Source organism: Mus musculus, chromosome 10, assembly GCF_000001635.26.
Source record: "Mus musculus strain C57BL/6J chromosome 10, GRCm38.p6 C57BL/6J".
Classification (NCBI taxonomy): Eukaryota; Metazoa; Chordata; class Mammalia; order Rodentia; family Muridae; genus Mus; species Mus musculus.
In genome coordinates, this window is record NC_000076.6 from 116712503 (window position 1) to 116729242 (window position 16740).

The following is a 16740-nucleotide window of genomic DNA, read 5'->3' on the forward strand; positions in this document are numbered from 1 at the left end:
CCCGTATCAGGGTACTGAGTGCATCACCATCACCCGTAACAGGGTACTGAGTGCATCACCATCACCCGTAACAGGGTACTGAGTGCATCACCATCACCCGTAACAGGGTACTGAGTGCCAGTGTTAACTCTTTGGAGGCTGGACAGAAACAAATCTCTGGGGCTGAATGAGCAGAACTATGACATCCCAGATGCCTTTGGGGGAAATGAGGGATGCATGGGTGGCTGCTTGTTTACCATCCTCACCAACCCCCCACTGCTGGCGCTACAAGGCCCTTCAGCCTTTCAGTTTCTCTCCTCGGGAGGCTTTCTCAGGGCAGTTCCTTCAACCTTTATGAAACAAGATATCACCAGATTCTTCCAGCCCGAGCCTGAGGCCCGGTGCATGAGTCTTTAATCCCAGCCCGTGAGATGAGTTCAAGGTCAACTTGAAGTATACAGCAGGTTCCAGCCAGTCAGGGGTACAGAGTGAGACCCCGACTGGAAAAACAAAACAAACAAAACAAAATGCCAAAATGTAATCCAAGATGTACGGTGAAGGAAAATATATGTCCGTCCTTCTTTTCTCTTTCCTTCCTTCCTTCCTTCCTTCCTTCCTTCCTCCCTCCCTCCCTCCCTCCCTCCCTTCCTTCCTTCTTTCCTTCCGGATATATAAAAGAAAAAAAGAAAAAGAGGGAACAGAGATTGACCACGTCTATGATGGGGCCCCACACAGAGTGGAAGGCCTAACCCCACATACCCTAGATCTGAGAGAATATTTATGTATCCCTAGCGGCTTAGCTGGGCAAGAAGAGCAGCAGATGTCAGTTTCTCCTTTGCTGTTGCATGCTGGGACAGTGTAGTGACCTAACACTCACAGTCCAACTCTGTGGGACAGTAAGCCCCAAGCTTGGGAGACTCCAGTGTCTCCTCTGGTGATGAGGGTCCCAGCTTCGTGGGCTTCCTCTCTTCTTCCATCTCCGCAGTCACTCAGGGGTGGGACTGCCTAGTTCGTCCCCACTGGGGACTCGGAGTTGGAGTGCAGGTTTTGGCGGTTCAGGCAGATGACCTGTGGAACCTTGGACTCCAGCCCTTACCTCAGTGTTCTCTCAGGATCCCGGCCAAACGACTCCTCCCTGCTGGAAGCCAACCCTCACCCTGGGAGGTCTGCCAGCAGCTAGTTTTCCTAAATTAACCTCCACTTCCCACTGCAGGATAAACTTGAAGACCTCTGAAGACCAGCTCGAATGGAGGCTACTGTGTCAAACTATGTCTGACTGAGTCGTCGCCAACCCAGCAGCTGCCAGCCCAGCATGCTCACAGTTCACGTCTATTGATGAAAAGACTTTGGTTAAACCAAAAGCTGTTGTCTCGTAGCACGGCCATCCTAACAACTCTTGGTAGTTTCACCATACCCGAACAGGATCCTACAAACTCCCTGAAGTATCTGTCTGTCACGTGCACTTCTGGCCATGGTATTACTAATAGTCACCAACCCTTTGTTAGTTCAGTGTTACCCCCTACCTCTTGGCTTCTCCCTAATGTCAGTTTCAATAATGCCTTTTGGACCTTAGCCTTTCCCCAATTCCTTTGGTTCTCTTCTTCCCCTGCTTTAAAACCTCTGCAGGCACAGTCATCTGTCATCGTGCCTGGGGGATTGTTGCTCCTTTGCTGCCCTCCCTCCCCTTGCATTTGCTTGGCATCACCAAGCCTAAGGTTGCAGAGATGACACAGTGTGGAAGGAAAGTGATTGCCAAAGAGGGAAGATCTGAAGTTAAGTTGTGGTGTTTCCATCTGTAATGGCAGCACGAGGGCCTGGCAAAGAAAGAAGGATCCCAGATCTCTGTAGCTAGTGAGTCCAGATGCAGTGAGAGAGCTTGTCTCATAACTGATAGAGTGACTGAAGGAGACACCTGACCTCCACATACGTGCATTCATGCTTGCAGCCGCAGACACATGGGCACATGCATACACAGGTATGTACACACACACATATACACACACAGGCAGACACACAGGCACAGACATATACAGACACACACACAGACAAATATACACAGGTACTGACACAGAGACACATGCACATGCACACACACACACAGAGACACACATACACACAGGTGTAGACACACGGACACATGCATGTACACACATATACATACACACATACACACACATGCGCACAGACACACAGAATGCACACATGTACACACACAGAGACACACATACACACAGGTGTAGACACACAGACACATGCATGTACACACATATACATACACACATACACACACATGTGCACAGACACACAGATATGCACACATGTACACACACACACACAAACACACACACTCATATACAACATTGAAGTGGAGAAGGAGAGAGGGGAGGAACAGACTCTGGTTAGACCCATGCCTCACCTACTGGTGCACAGCTTCTGGCTGAAGGAAAACACCCAATTCTCTGGTTGTCCCCACTCTAAATTCATGGCTGTACACACCAAATGGTGAGCTCGTTGTATGTTTTTCTTGTTTGTTTACCACTATTCTTTCCTAAACTACCAATCCCCCCTTCTCCTCTCACCCCGTGTTCTCAGCAAACCTCTGTTCCTATGCTTGAGCCCGGACAAAAGGCCTCCTCTCCCAATTCCTTAAGAAGCCTTCTGAGGAACCTGTCTTCACTTCTCCCCTCCCCCGCAGGGCTCTCCAAGGCAGTGTCTGCCCTCACAGTCCCTGCCTCCCACTAGAGATGAGAAGTGTGCCCACGGTCTTAATTAAGCGTTTTATCACTGCCATAAAACACTCTGACTCAAAGCATCTTGGAGATGAAAAGGTTTATTCCAACTTTCATGTCCCAATCCCATCCTGAAGGGAATCTGAGGCAGGAACTGAAGCAGAGGCCATGGAGGAAGGCTTACTGCCCTGGCCTCAGCTGCTTATGTGGTGGGTTAAATAAGAATGGCCCCCTCAGGCTCATATATTCGAAAGCTTAGTCAGTGGGGAGTGGAACTCTTTGATAGGATTAGAGGGATTGGGGGGCATGGCCTTGTTGGAGGAAGTCCTTGGGAGTGAACTTTGAGGTTTTCCAAAGCCCACACAAAGCCCAGTGTGTTTTTCTCTTTCCTGCGCTCAGCCTGTGGGTCAGAGTGTGGCTCTCAGTTACTGCACCATCACCCCCTATGCTCCCCACTGTGATGATAATGGACTAAACTTCTGAAACTGTACACAAACCAATTAAATGCTTTCTTGTACAAGAGTTACCTTGGTGATGGTGCCTCTTCACCATCCTAGAACAGTGACTAAGACTCTTGCTTAGCACCTGCGGCCACCAGCCCAGAGGGGGTACCATTTACAATGGTCTGGGCTCGCTCACATCCCTCACCAATCAGGAAAATGCCCTGTAGGGTTGCTTACAGGCCAATCTTATGAAGACTTCTGTTTTCAATTAAGATTTCCTCTTCCCAGATATAGCTCTAGCTTGTGTCAAGTTGACATAAAACTAGCTAGCATACCGAATAAGTTCCTTGTCCATTTTACACATGCAAGGCACCACTCCAGCAAATACCTCTTCCATCTCCTACATTCATTTTTTTTTTGTCTTCTTATTACATGTTTTCTCTAAGTCCCTAAGTTCATTCACAAAGTGCAAGCAACCCATTCTGTTTCTATTTTTCCTAACTACAGCACCATTTTTTTTCTTCTTTCAGCAATAACATTCCTTAAGGCTTGCCTGTACCTGGTCTCTGTCATCCGCTTCTGTCATGGCTAACCTACTGCAGTCAAGCTCCTAACTCCATGATTAGCATGGGACTGCTCTCCCTAACTAGCCCAGTGATGTTGACACCAATGAATACTCTCAGGAGCATTTAGTGTAGTTGTTCTCTTCCCTCCCTCCCTCCCTCCCTCCCTCCCTCCCTCCCTCCCTCTGCTCTCCCTCCCTCCACCCCCTTTCTCTTCCCCTCCCCCTCCCCCTCCCTCCCACCCTCCCTCCCTTCCTCCTACCCCCTCTCTCTCTGTCATATCTTCTTCATTTAACTTCTAAGATACCACACATTCTTGATTGGCTTCATTCAGTCACAGTCATCTTTTATTTTCTCAGTGAATCCATCATTATCCTTGGACTTCTTACTACGGAAGGCTCAGGAGCCTGGACATCTCTTTCTATCTACATTGCGACCTTTGCTATCTCATCTAACCTCCATGGCTTTGTTGGGATTCCACTTATGCTTTACAGCTCTTTTGGTCTTTCTGGAGTGGATGGCCAAGAGACTGAATCTCCCAGGTGCTTTTTCTGTCTTTTCATGAAGGTAAATTGGAAGTTGAATACTGGTGTAAATGAGATCCAGTTTCTTCTCCATCTCTTGGTAGTAAAGTATAGTTAAGACATACTGATGCTAAAAAAATTATTCATATTTACCTGAAGTTTAAATTTAACTAATTCCCTATGGTGTTTTTTTTTTTTTTTCCTTATGTACTAGATATGGCAACCTTGCTAGTATTCTCTCTGCTCTTCTTAGGAAACTTTACTCAACATACACCCAATTTCACGTTCAACCAAGAGCTCAAGAGGTCTCTATGCAGGTGATGGACTGTTTTCTCTAGACAACGATTCTGATTTCCCTGTCATCTGTCCTGAGAATTCTCCCCACCCTCCCAACCTCCAACATCTCTGAGAAGAGTTGGAGAACGCATGGAGAAGGCTGTGTTCTGCCTGGGCATCCCATCCTTAACACTCTCCCACAGTCCAGATGGGCACATAGGAAAAGCAGGCAGTGTGGCCTGTGCAGTCATTTCATTCTCTCTCCATGGATCACAGCTCTCAGTTTCCAGTTGTCTGAAGACTATATGATTGTTCTTCTGGTTATGCGTTAAACCTTGAGGGTTTCTTATGAGCTACATCTGTCACCCATGTTAGCATTTTGTCTGAGCTCCCCCCACCCCACAGTTACCTGGCAACAGCCAGATATGCCCACACACACACAGTTACCTGGCAACAGCCAGGTGTGTCTGGCTCACTATAAAAGGGACTGCTTGCCCCCTCCCCTCTCTCTCTTGCTCTTGCCTTCCTGCTACTTCTCTATCCCCTTGCCCCTTCCCCCCTCTGTCCCAATTCCCTTCCCCCCTCTCTATCCATGTGCTCATGGCCAACCTCTATTTCTCTACTCTCTCTCTCTCTCTCTCTCTCTCTCTCTCTCTCTCTCCTCCCTTCTCTGTCTCTACTACCCTCTTAACTCCCCTCCCCATGCCCTGAATAAACTCCATTCTATACTATGCCACCCTGTGGCTGGTCCCTCAGGGGAAGGGATACCTCAACATGGGCCCATGGAGGCACCCCCTCCCCCCATACCTCATCACACCCCCATAGAGCATATCCCCCCTCTTTTTATCTTTTATACACACATCAATCCACACCATCCACAGATCACAATTTTGCATTTCTTTTCAAAATCAATCTCTTCTGTTTTCACGTATGTATAAACCCCACGAAAGTAGAGTTTTACCTCTTTTATACATCTAGTGCCAACTGGCCTGACAGGTGATCGACATGCAATATAAATTTGTCAACTAAATTAATATAGTGTGATAACTAAGAGGGACTGTCTGAGCTTGAGTGCTGACTCTGTTAATTGGTAGATGTGTTGCCACGCGTCTGAATTTAAATTCCCTTGGCTTCGGTCTCCCTTCTCATCAGTGAGGTGGTATTGGAATAGTAACTACCCGGGAAGCTGTAAAGATTACATGAGATAAGCCGCTAAGAAGAATTTAACGGAGGACCTGGCACCTTGCTGGTTCTGCTTTTTAATCAGACCACCGCATACGTTATTTCAGGCACAAGAGCAATATTGAAATTGGCAAGTTTAATTCTTATTGGCACCAAGTGAACCTTCATTTCTGGCTTTTCAAATCTATCATTTCCACAGCTGAAGGAGCTTTGCCTTTCCACGCAACACACCCGTTTTTCCACAGTCCTCTCTGGAGAGGACTTCTAGCTCATTAGTGAAGGCCTTCATAGCATCTTCAGAACTCTTTCCCCAAGTGAGACCTTACACAGACAAAGCCCAGACTGCATGGGTTTGTGAGTGAGATATGATAGACAGCTTGTGATCTTCCACTTGCTAGCTGATGCAAAGGTCTCTAGATTTGCTTATTTCTAAGTATTTTGTCTGCATGTTTGTATGTGCACGGTGTGCGTGCCTGCTGCCCACAAAGGGCAGAATAACATATGGGGTCCTCCGGAACTGGGCTACAGATGGTACTGCTGATAACTAAACTCAGGTCCTCTGTCAGACAAGCACGGGCACTTGACCGCTGAGCCATCTCTCCAGCCTTCGAAGATTGCTTCCACCACTTAACAGAATAACAGGCTCAAACATGGAATGCTGATCTTTGCAGACTCATACATTATGAACTAGTGTCTATTTTCTGACTCATCCTGTTTTGTTGGTGAATGGAATTATTTGACTCAAGTTCAATATAGGACACGTGACCACTTATAGTTAAATTTTATGTTGTTATTAATTAGTGTAAAAAAAGAAACTCTGACAGAGAGCCAGCACACGTAATTTACACTTTAACTTTTTCTTTTCCTCTGTATAAATAACATAGACTATCAGGCACAGCCATTTGTCGTTCAATGTCTAGATTTAGGGATAACATAGTCCCAGAGCTGCTTAGCCAGTCAGATGAAACAGTTATAGGCATCATGTTATCTTAAAAGCTTGGTTCCTGATATACTTTTATCTTTACAATCAATTCTCCTGTCTAATTGCTATACATGATAGTGTTGCTTGTCAGCTGCCACCATATAGGCTAGAAATGCTTGTGGAAGTCACTGTGATGTGCCAACAAACGGCGAGGCTCAGTGATAATGCATATACTATGCAAGGGCCTAAGTTCTCCTGTCATGACTACAAAACCTTCCCCACCCCCGCCCCCACTGGTAATCATGATGTCAGCAGCTGGTTTGAGATACAGCTCTTGAAAACAAGCTAAGAATATTTCATATCTATATAGATAATCACATCATGGAGGTCTTCAGGCGGAACACGGATATGATTGGTTCAAACACCTTTCACGGTCTATTGAGGTTTATAATAGAATAAATACAATATAGTATTAATATTGAAAATTATTTTACTTGGGCATTACGGATAAGGAATTATATTTTGAGAAATAGTCTAATCACAAAACCACAATTTCTACTCAATTCCTTTACAATAATAAACTCTCACAAAGATGTCACCCTCCAACTCCTCAGATGAGCATCGGGAGCTATCTGAGCTCCGATACTGCCGAAAGTTCTCACCATGGGACAGATGTGGCAGTTTTCCAATTCCATCTGTCTTGGTAATCAGGCCTTTGCATCCTCTGTTTCCCGACTCCCTCAGAATTGGTTTGGAGTCCAATTCTTGTCATAGCTATGTCCTAACTCCTGCTGTGGCAAGACCTTCCTCCACATACTGTTTGAATTCCCTGCCCTCTCTGGGGTTCCAGACTGTAGGGCCACTCTGTGGGGTTTGGGATCACCTGGGGCCACCACAGAAAGCACAGAAGTTTAAGGATTAACATTTTCAGTAAACAGAGGAGACTAAGAGTTCTTCCTGATTTAACTTTAGTAAGTGAAGGGTCAAGAAGCACTTAAAGAAACCTTCAAAGTACTTAGTCATCAGGGAAATTCAAATCAAAACAACTCTGAGGTTCCATTTTACACCCATCAGAATGACGACAAAAACAAAAACAAAAACAAAAACAAAAACAAAAACAAAAACAAAACAAAACAAAACTAACCTCAAGAGACAACACATGCTGGAGAGGGTGTGGAACAAAAGGCACACTCCTCCATTGTTGGGGGGCGGGGGGAGTGCAGACTTGTGCAACCACTCTGGAAATCAATTTGGCAGTTTCTCAGAAAATGGGGAGTAATTTCTACCTTAAGACCCAGCTATACCACTTCTGGGCATATACCGAAAAGATGCCCCACTATACTACAGGCACGCTTGTTCAACTATGTTCATAGAAGCTTTATTCATAATAGCCAGAATCTGGAAACAACCTAGATGTCCCTCGACTGAAGGATGGATAAAGAAAATGTGGTACATCTATACAAAGGAATACTCTTTAGCTATTAAAAACAAAGACATCATGAGTTTTGCAGGCAAATGGGTGGAACTTGAGAATATAAACCCAAGTGAGGTAACCCAGCCTCAAAAAGACCTGCATGGGATGCACTCACTGTAAAGTGGGTATTAACCATAAAATACAGATGCCCATGCTACACTCCACAGACCCAAAGAAGCTAAACAAGAAGGAAGGCCCAAGCCGGGCATGGTGGCACACGCCTTTGATCCCAGCACTTGGGAGGCAGAGGCTGGCGGATTTCTGAGTTCGAGGCCAGCCTGGTCTACAGAGTGGGTTCCAGGACAGCCAGGGCTACACAGAGAAACCCTGTCTTGAAAAAACAAAAAACAAAAAACAAAAACAAAAAACAAAAAAACAAACAACAAAAAAAAAGATGAAGAAGAAGAAAAGAAAGAAAAGAAAGAAGGCCCAAGCCTGAATCTCCCTTAGGAGGGAGGATAAAATAGTCATAAGAGGCACATGGAAGGAGGGAACTGGGAGGGAGCAGGGAGAGGAGGGGAGTGGGGTATTCAGGATTAGATGTGGGGAAGGACAGGAGAGATGGTCAGATAGCCATGAGAATGAATGGAAATTCTCAACTGACAGCGGTGAGGAGCTGGGGGGGGCATCTCCAGGATGAGACAGAGGCCTGGGATAAGGGAGGCACCCAAGAACCAATGGGAGTGACCTTAGCTGTAGGGATGTGGAACATGAAGAGGCCACCTTCTGTAGCCAGACAGGAACTCCAGTGGATTGATAGAGACACCATCCCACCCACAAAACTTTCAACCCCAAATTTATCATGTCTACAAGAAATACAGGCACAGGGATGGAGTGGAGACTGAGGGAACGGCCAACCAATAACTGGCCCAACTTGAGACCCATCCCATGGACAAGCACCAATCCCTAAGACTATTAATGATACTCTCTTGTGCTTGCAGACAGGAGCCAAGCATAACTGTCCTCTGAGAAGCTCTACCCAGCAGCTGACTCAAACAGATGCAGACACCCACAGCCAAACAGTGGATGGAGCTTGGGGACTCTTATGGAAGAATAGGAGGAAGGATTTCCAGTCCCCAAAGAGGATAGGAACTCCACAGGAAGATCAACAGAATCAGCTAACCTGGGACCCTTGGGGCTCTAAGAGTCTGAACCACCAACTAAAGAATATACATGGTCTGGAACTAGGCCTACCCGCTCATAAGTAGCTGATGTGCAGCTTTGTCTTCATGTGGGTCGAGAACAACTGGAGCAGGGGCCATCCTCAAAGCTGTTGCCTGTACATGGGATATGTTCTAGCTGGGCTGCCTTGTCTGGCCTCAGTGGGAGAGGAAGTGCCTAGCCTGGGAGAGACTTGAAGTGCCAGGGTGGGTGGGTGGGGGGATACCCAGGTTGTCTCTGGTTTGCTATGCTAGGGACCAGTCCTGGGCTTCGTACAGTACATGTTAAGCAAACCCTCCACCACTGGGCTGCCCTCTTTGGTAGAATTTCATACATCACTTTTTTTCCCCCTATACAGTTCTGTCCCGTACCGGAGACTTCCTCGCAGATTTCGGTGGGCGTGTGTGGACTTTCCTCTTTACATTCCAATGTCAGCACTTGAAGCCATCGTTCCAAACCTGTTCGGTATCGCTCTTGGACTCAGCCTGTGATTTCTGTCAGGGACAGGGTCTGAAGCAGTGGCTTCTACTCCCAGCCAATCTAAAACACACACCATGGAGGGAGCAGCAATAACAGTGGGGTGTTTTACTGACTGGGGAGTGGTCTCCTGTGAGGTGAACCAGTTACCTCAAACATTTCTCTGTTAAGGCAATTTAAGACGATTGTCGAGTGTGGTCTTACACAGTAGCTCAAAAAGTAAGCTGGATAAAAGGCAAGTGCCCTGCGTGATGGAGGGATGAGAACTGGAGACCTGAGCAAGCCCAGTGCCCCTCATCCATTCATCTTTCAAGGGTCTTGGAAGAATCCCGAGCTTGTCACTTCCACCGTACACAGTCCCTCAATGTCACTTCCACCGTATCCAGTCCCTCAATGGTTTTATTTTCAGAATAATCACAACTAATCTTTCTGCTTCCTTGACTTTTGGCATTTGTTTCTATATTTCTGAAAATTGTGTTTGCTGCTAATTCGGATTTATTGGTATTAGACATTTCCTACTAATACTCTCTGCCTTTTCACGGTATAGCTATATTTTAAAAGTTTAATTCAGCTTATATCTCATGTTTCCCTTATTCTGGTAATGTGAATATTGCTTACTTCTGACTGGGCTTGTTTAACGGTTGGTACAACTTTAGAATTTGTTGTTGTTGTTGTTTTTGAGACGGTCTGTCTGTGTAGTCCTGGTAGACCAGATTGGCCTCAAACTCAGAGATCTGCCTGCTGCTGCCTCCTGAGTGCTGAGATAAAAGGCATGTGCCATCACTGCTGGCTTTGTTTGTTTGTTTGTTTAAGTTATACCATACAAACACATTTGCTTAGTATTTTGTATTGATTTTTGTGCCTACTCCAACATCTCTTTCAGACTTGAATGTATAGTTTTTCAAACTCCGAAACATACAAGCAAACATTCATTCCCTGCAGGCTGTCCTTGATTAGCTCTTCCAAGTCGCCCGTTCTCCATGTCTGAGGCACAGCGTTGTGAACCTATTCATGATTCACCCATCTGGAGTATGAACAGAAGACAATACTGAGTTACTAAATCTTTGCTACTATCTTGGTATACCCTCACACCAGCTCTCCCAGGGAGCCGTCCCTCCTCCTCCCTGCCTTCCACTCTACCTTCCTTTTTGGCTCCATCGGTAACAGTACTTTTTGGCTACTTTATTGGGTTCTTATATCTACCACTCTTCCCCCGCTTTACTCTAATCTCTTCCACCCTCCAACAGTAGGGAGAAAAGAAGGTTAGACAGGAGACGGGCATAGATCTCTTTAGACTACTTACTACTTAGGGCCATCGAGTTTCTAGGAGGAAGTCCAATCTTCGTCAGGATATCTCCAAGCAGCAAACCAGCAAACAGCAACCCAGCAGTCCAGCAATAGCAAAAGCAGCAAACACAACAGAGGGAGGCAGCAGCAGTGGGGAGCAGCAGAAGCAGCAGCAGCAGCAACAACAGCAACAGCAGCAGCAGAGATCAGCAGCTGCAGGGGCAGCGCCAGGGGGGAATAACAGTTGCCCCAGGCCCTCTCAAGAGTTCCAAGAATTTCAAATGTAAATTTTCTGCAGCTGGCAAAAATCAGCCCCCTCCTAGAGCAGGAGACAAATCATAGTTATCGGCTGTGGACAACCTGAAGTAGCCCTATATCCCACACCTGGGATTAAAGCAAAAACATACTCACATAATATAACTGGGTTTTTAAGAAACCAAACTTTTCACTACGTCTATCCTTATCTTGCTTTCTCTTTCTTTCTGAGCAGGTCTTACCGTGTAGCTCAGGCCAACTTCAAACTTGAGAGTCCCATCTTTAAACTCTGAGTGCTGGATTATAAGTGGCTGCTATCACGTACAATTCTCTGAAAATAATTCTCTTTCTTTCTTTTTTTTTTTTTTTTTTTTTGAGAAAGCAACTTTCAGTGACAAGCTTTAAGGCATTGTTCTGCTCTTTTCTGGCTTTCTGACTTCACAAGGATGGATGTTCTTATTCCTGAACCAAAAGAATTAGAAACATACATCCTTCCACTCTGGAATGGTTTCTTTGGTTCTGAATTCTTGTAGTCTATATCAGAATAAGTCATTTTTAAAGAGTTAATTGGAAAAAGAAACAGAATTAGTTGAATGACATAGGATAACGTTGTCTAAGGACAAGCTTGAGGATTGTCTAAATTGTCTACAGTTATGATGACTAATTTAATCATTGTTTGTTGGGAGCTATTAAGACAACTCTATTGTCTTGATCTCCGAATTGGGCCCCCCCCCCCAAGAAGAAAAGGGGGTCAAAAGCGGGCCACCGACGCACCATTCTGAGAACAACCACAGAATGTTCCAGCCCTAAGTCAGCGCCAGATGTCCTGACCACACCCTGATACCACCAAGTTCCTGCTTCCCCGTGTAGTTGCCAAAAGAAAAATTTCTGCTGCCCCATCCCTCTTGCTGAGAAGTACTTCCTCCTTTGCTTGTGCATTTAAACCTTGAGCCTTGCTGAATACAGTGAGACCTTGATGCTAATCAGACTGCTTCCATGTGTCGTTCATTGCACTTGGTTCTCGTCTCTCCCTCCCCCTATTTGGTTCTTAGGAGAAAGTCCCCTCGAGACCCTCAAATAACTGGACCTGCTGGACGGGTCAATTGTTGCTACGGATAATCAAATCATACTTCCTTAAACAACTTTTTATGAAACTCAGATCAGTGACTCCAACATTCTCACATAACATAATGCAAGGATCTTCAAACTTGATTCTTATGTGCTAGGAGTGATAGCAGAACAATATTTTAAAAGCTTTCTCTTTATGTAATTAGGCCATTATGTTTCTATAAGAGCAGGAATGGTGCTTGTCCAGCAAAAACACTGCAACCCATAACACACATAATACATGATTGTTTCAGGCTGCATTCAGTGCTGTGACATTCTGCATAGTGCAAGGTGCACAACACACACTGTATGTCCAGAACTAAGGCTGCAGCGAGGTCACATGATACCACACGGGCAAGGGCTGCAAAATCCTATCTTCATGGCGTGACTCAGTCATTACAATTATGATCTCATAGCAGCTATGGTTGCTTGCACAAGATGGGGCCTGTCAAGCAGCCAATATGAACATGGAGGGGCTCATGAGACTTCACCCCTCCCTGTTGAACTATTTATGACTGATAGACTCTAGGGCTGGGAAGTCCTTGTCTTCAGCTATGGACCAAATCTTGCTCCCATTGAGCACTATTGTCTAGCTCCAAACCGGTGGCCATAGGCAGGGTCCTAGTTAAAATCAGTGGGTCATTTAAAAAAAGCAAAAAGATGTGGGTATAGAAAGGGGACCTGTGGGGAGGATGGGGGTAATGGCAGGGGTGAGCAGGAAATGAGGAAAGGGAGGAGGTGAGAGTGAATGGAATGCCCTGTATATGTGTATGAAAATCAATTAAATTTAATCAATCAAAAAATAGAGGTTTTTTTGTTGTTGTTGTTGTTTTGTTTGGTTTGGTTTTTTGGTTTTTCGAGACGGAGTTTCTCTATAGCCCTGGCTGTCCTGGAACTCACTTTGTATACCAGGCTGGCCTCGAACTCAGAAATCCACCTGCCTTTGCCTCCCGAGTGCTGAGATTAAAGGCGTGCACCACCATGCCCAGCTGAGTTTTTTTTTTCCCCTAAGGTTTTATCACCCTCTTCATAGAATCATCATCTTTCCTATTTCCATTGCATATGTTAAGAACAGCACTAGATAACGTTAGAGACATTTAATCAACCATCCAACATAATTTAGAAAGCTCATGACTTCTCTTTCACCTGACTAAATGTGAGGAAGACGTGGATTTTTTTCATCTGAGATCCACTGACCTTCCTGATCTTGGCTTTAGGGGAGTTTTTGGCCATTACTTACTTGAGCACCTTTCCTCTGCCATGCTGTTCCCCCTCCCTTGCCCCGCCCTGCCCTGCCCCCACCCCGCCCTGCCTGCGGAAGTCTACTGTACCAAGGTTAAATCTGTCACATTAGGTCACATTACATCCAGATAGCTAGGGCTCCCTGTTGCTCAAGTTATGCAACTTCTGCTTTTCCCATCTCGAGTTCTCAAACATTTTCCTATGTTCTATTCATTCAATTATTGATTATATCCAGTAAGTATTTAAAATTGTTTCAGTTCTATTTTTAATGGCACACTGTGATACATGTATCAATGGGGTATAGTATAGTGTTTTAATACATAAGTAGGTACTGATCAGGACTGGATAACTGGCAGAACCATCACCTCAAATATTAATTTACCTTTTTGCTGGGAATATGCTATTATTTTGAAATATTCAGTGAATTGCTGTCACTATGGCTATCCCATAGAACTTACAATGTGCTATCGTGCTATAGAACATTGGATGCTGCCTCTACTCAGGGTCACCCCTGTACCAGTTAGGAATCCTCTGTGTCCTGTCCAGTGTCATCCAACCTGCCCAGGCTTTGTTAACCACTATCCTAGCCTTTGCTCCTTTGAGATCAGCTTTTCAGCATCCATGTTTAAATGAAAGCATTTGTCTTTCTATTACTGACTTAGTTCACTGGGTGACCTTTGGTTCCATGTTGCTGCCCACAGCAGCTTTTTCACTTTTTCATGATTGAGTAATATTCCATTGTGTATATGACGTTCTTCACTTTGTCCATTTCCTGGTGGACATTTAGCTTGATTCCATGTCCTGGGTATTGTGAATATTGCCACAGTAAACATGGCAGCGATTTCTCATTCACTTGTTAGTCTCAGTTCCTTTAGATGTGCTGTGGGTAGTGGGACCTGCTGTGTCACACAATGTAATGGTGGTATTTATTAATTTTTACTAACAGTGTGTGTATGGGACTCGCCTTTCTCATCCACCAATGTTCATTCTTTTCTGTCTCTTTGGGGGAGGGAGGTAACCTTTCCAACTAAGGTGACATTTCATTGTGGTTTTGATTTGCTTGTGATTAGTGAGGCTGGGTACGTTTTCATGTAAGTGGTCATTTGTATTTTGTTTTTAAAATTGTCTATCTCATTTTCATATTTTTAATTAACAGGGTTTATTTTTTCCACTTTTTCAGTTGTAAGGTTCCCCTTCTTCCTCTTCCTCCTTTTCACTTCTCTCAAACTTTCTGCTGTGTTTGTTTTCTCGTTAGCTCGTAATTCCCTGCTAAAGCAATTTCCTGGTGGCTGCTTTAAATTCCTGTCAGATGGTCCCTGTCCATCCCATCTCTTGTTGACTTTTGCTAAGAGCCTTTTCTATCTTCTCGGTTCTGGGTCTAAGTGACGTCCGTCATATGTGACATGCAGGGTGCAAGCTGTAAGCTTTAGCTTCCTCCCGCATCTCCTGTGCAGGACGTCATCCTGTTTAGCTTGCATTTGCTAAACGTGGACATCCAGTCCATCACACACTAAAAAGGTCTGTCCTGGCATGATTTCATTTTCCATACAAAGTTGCCCTCTCAGAAGCGCCGCGTTACTTAGCTAATGCTGTTGCCCGCTTCAAGCTCAGGTGCCAGGTGTTGGTTTACGCTCCCTGAATTTTGCCTTGTCATCTTTCAAGATCCACAGACATTTTCTATTTCTTCTGTTCCTCCTCTGCCACCAAGGGCTTCCAGTGAGTCAGTTTACCCTCCCCCATCCAGCTCAGCTAGACTTTTCAGTTAGAATTCCGACACCTTCCTGCTTTCGGAAAAACAAAGGCTCCCAGGGGCCTTGTGGCTCTCTCTCTCCAAGCGCGCACTTCATGAACTGTTTGGGACTGTGGGATTGCAGCTCAGTTTCTCTCTCCATTTTTCCACAGTCCTTGTTGCGTCTCCTTGTGAAGCCTGACTTGCTGGGGTTTGGGAGTGGGGCGCCGGGGGAGAAGAGGATGCCAACACTCACTTGAACAAGGGCTGCTCTCAGTCAGCTCGTTCAGATTACACCTCCAGTGAAAGATACTGAAAGTACTGGGCATTCTCCTGCCGTGAGCTTTGCGGAAATGATAGGCTGGCAACCCAAGAGAATAAGTTCAAGGCTAGCTTCACACGGGGACTGTAGGCTGCAGAAAAGTGCCGGCAGCTTAGGAATGAAGGCTGAGGGCAAGAAGGGCCAAAAACTCCAAGCGCACAAACTCCGCACACCCCAAAAGATCTGAGAGAGTATTAGAAAGACAAACGCGCCCCTTCTAGCTAACAGATGAGAACACACAGCCAGCCGGACCCGTTGGGAGGGAAAAGCGACCTGTGGCTGCTGTAGGTGGGAGAAGAAAAATCAGGAAACAACTTCAGCTTGAAAGAAGAGATGTTAGACACAAAGTAGTAAGACTAGCAGACGGTTCAGCGGCCAATCACACTGCTGCTTCCTTCAGTTTAAGGGGAAAAGGAAGTTACCCAAAGATGTTGTTTGCCCAGAATAAGAATTATAAGAGTATTGTATATTTATTTATTTTAGTTATTTTCAAACTGAACAAAGCGATACTTTCATCATCAGAAAGAGATGTTGTAATTGTGTTCTCTGTAAGAAATGTCTAGATTCTCTCTTTTTCTTTTTTTGACTTAAGCCCGGTGATGCACGTTTCTGTTTGTAGTTCATAAAGATCCTTTCTGTCTTTCACACTGACTAGTGGAGCCCTCAGAATGAACCCGTGGCCTCCATAGGGAAAGGGAAGCCTTTTCCACGGGAGGTTGGTGCTACAGGAGACCCCCTCCCATCTAATTGGCCTTGAAGGTAGTGTGTTGTTCAAGGTGAGCCTGCGCCTTACTCCTGTGGGAACCTGCTTTAGCTGGGCTTCCCTCTTCAGGCTGTCCCTTACCCTGCGGGTGGCCTAATAAATACAACTCCTTCATGGAACCTGACCCACCACCTCATACCTGTTTTCAGGCTGGCTCTGTGACAGAAACTGGAGAGGGAGGAGGAACGGGAAGGAATTGCCAGAGCAGGACTTGAAGAGTTAGGTAGACCAAGCTAGGAGGCGGGGGTGGGGGGTGGGGATAGGGGGGTGCGGGGGGGGGGGGGGTGGTGGGATGAGGCGGTTGG

The 16740-nt window shown here is 45.5% G+C and overlaps 1 long non-coding RNA gene across 1 annotated transcript; it reads right to left on the reverse strand.

Moving 5' to 3' along the window:
- Positions 1-10564: 10564 nt before the first annotated feature.
- 1700030O20Rik (RIKEN cDNA 1700030O20 gene) lies at positions 10565-16675 on the reverse strand. Its single transcript, NR_045345.1, has 3 exons — positions 16575-16675; positions 11034-11336; positions 10565-10754 (listed from the first exon to the last, which is right to left on the reverse strand). It is a non-coding gene; the product is annotated as an RIKEN cDNA 1700030O20 gene (long non-coding RNA).
- Positions 16676-16740: the final 65 nt, after the last annotated feature.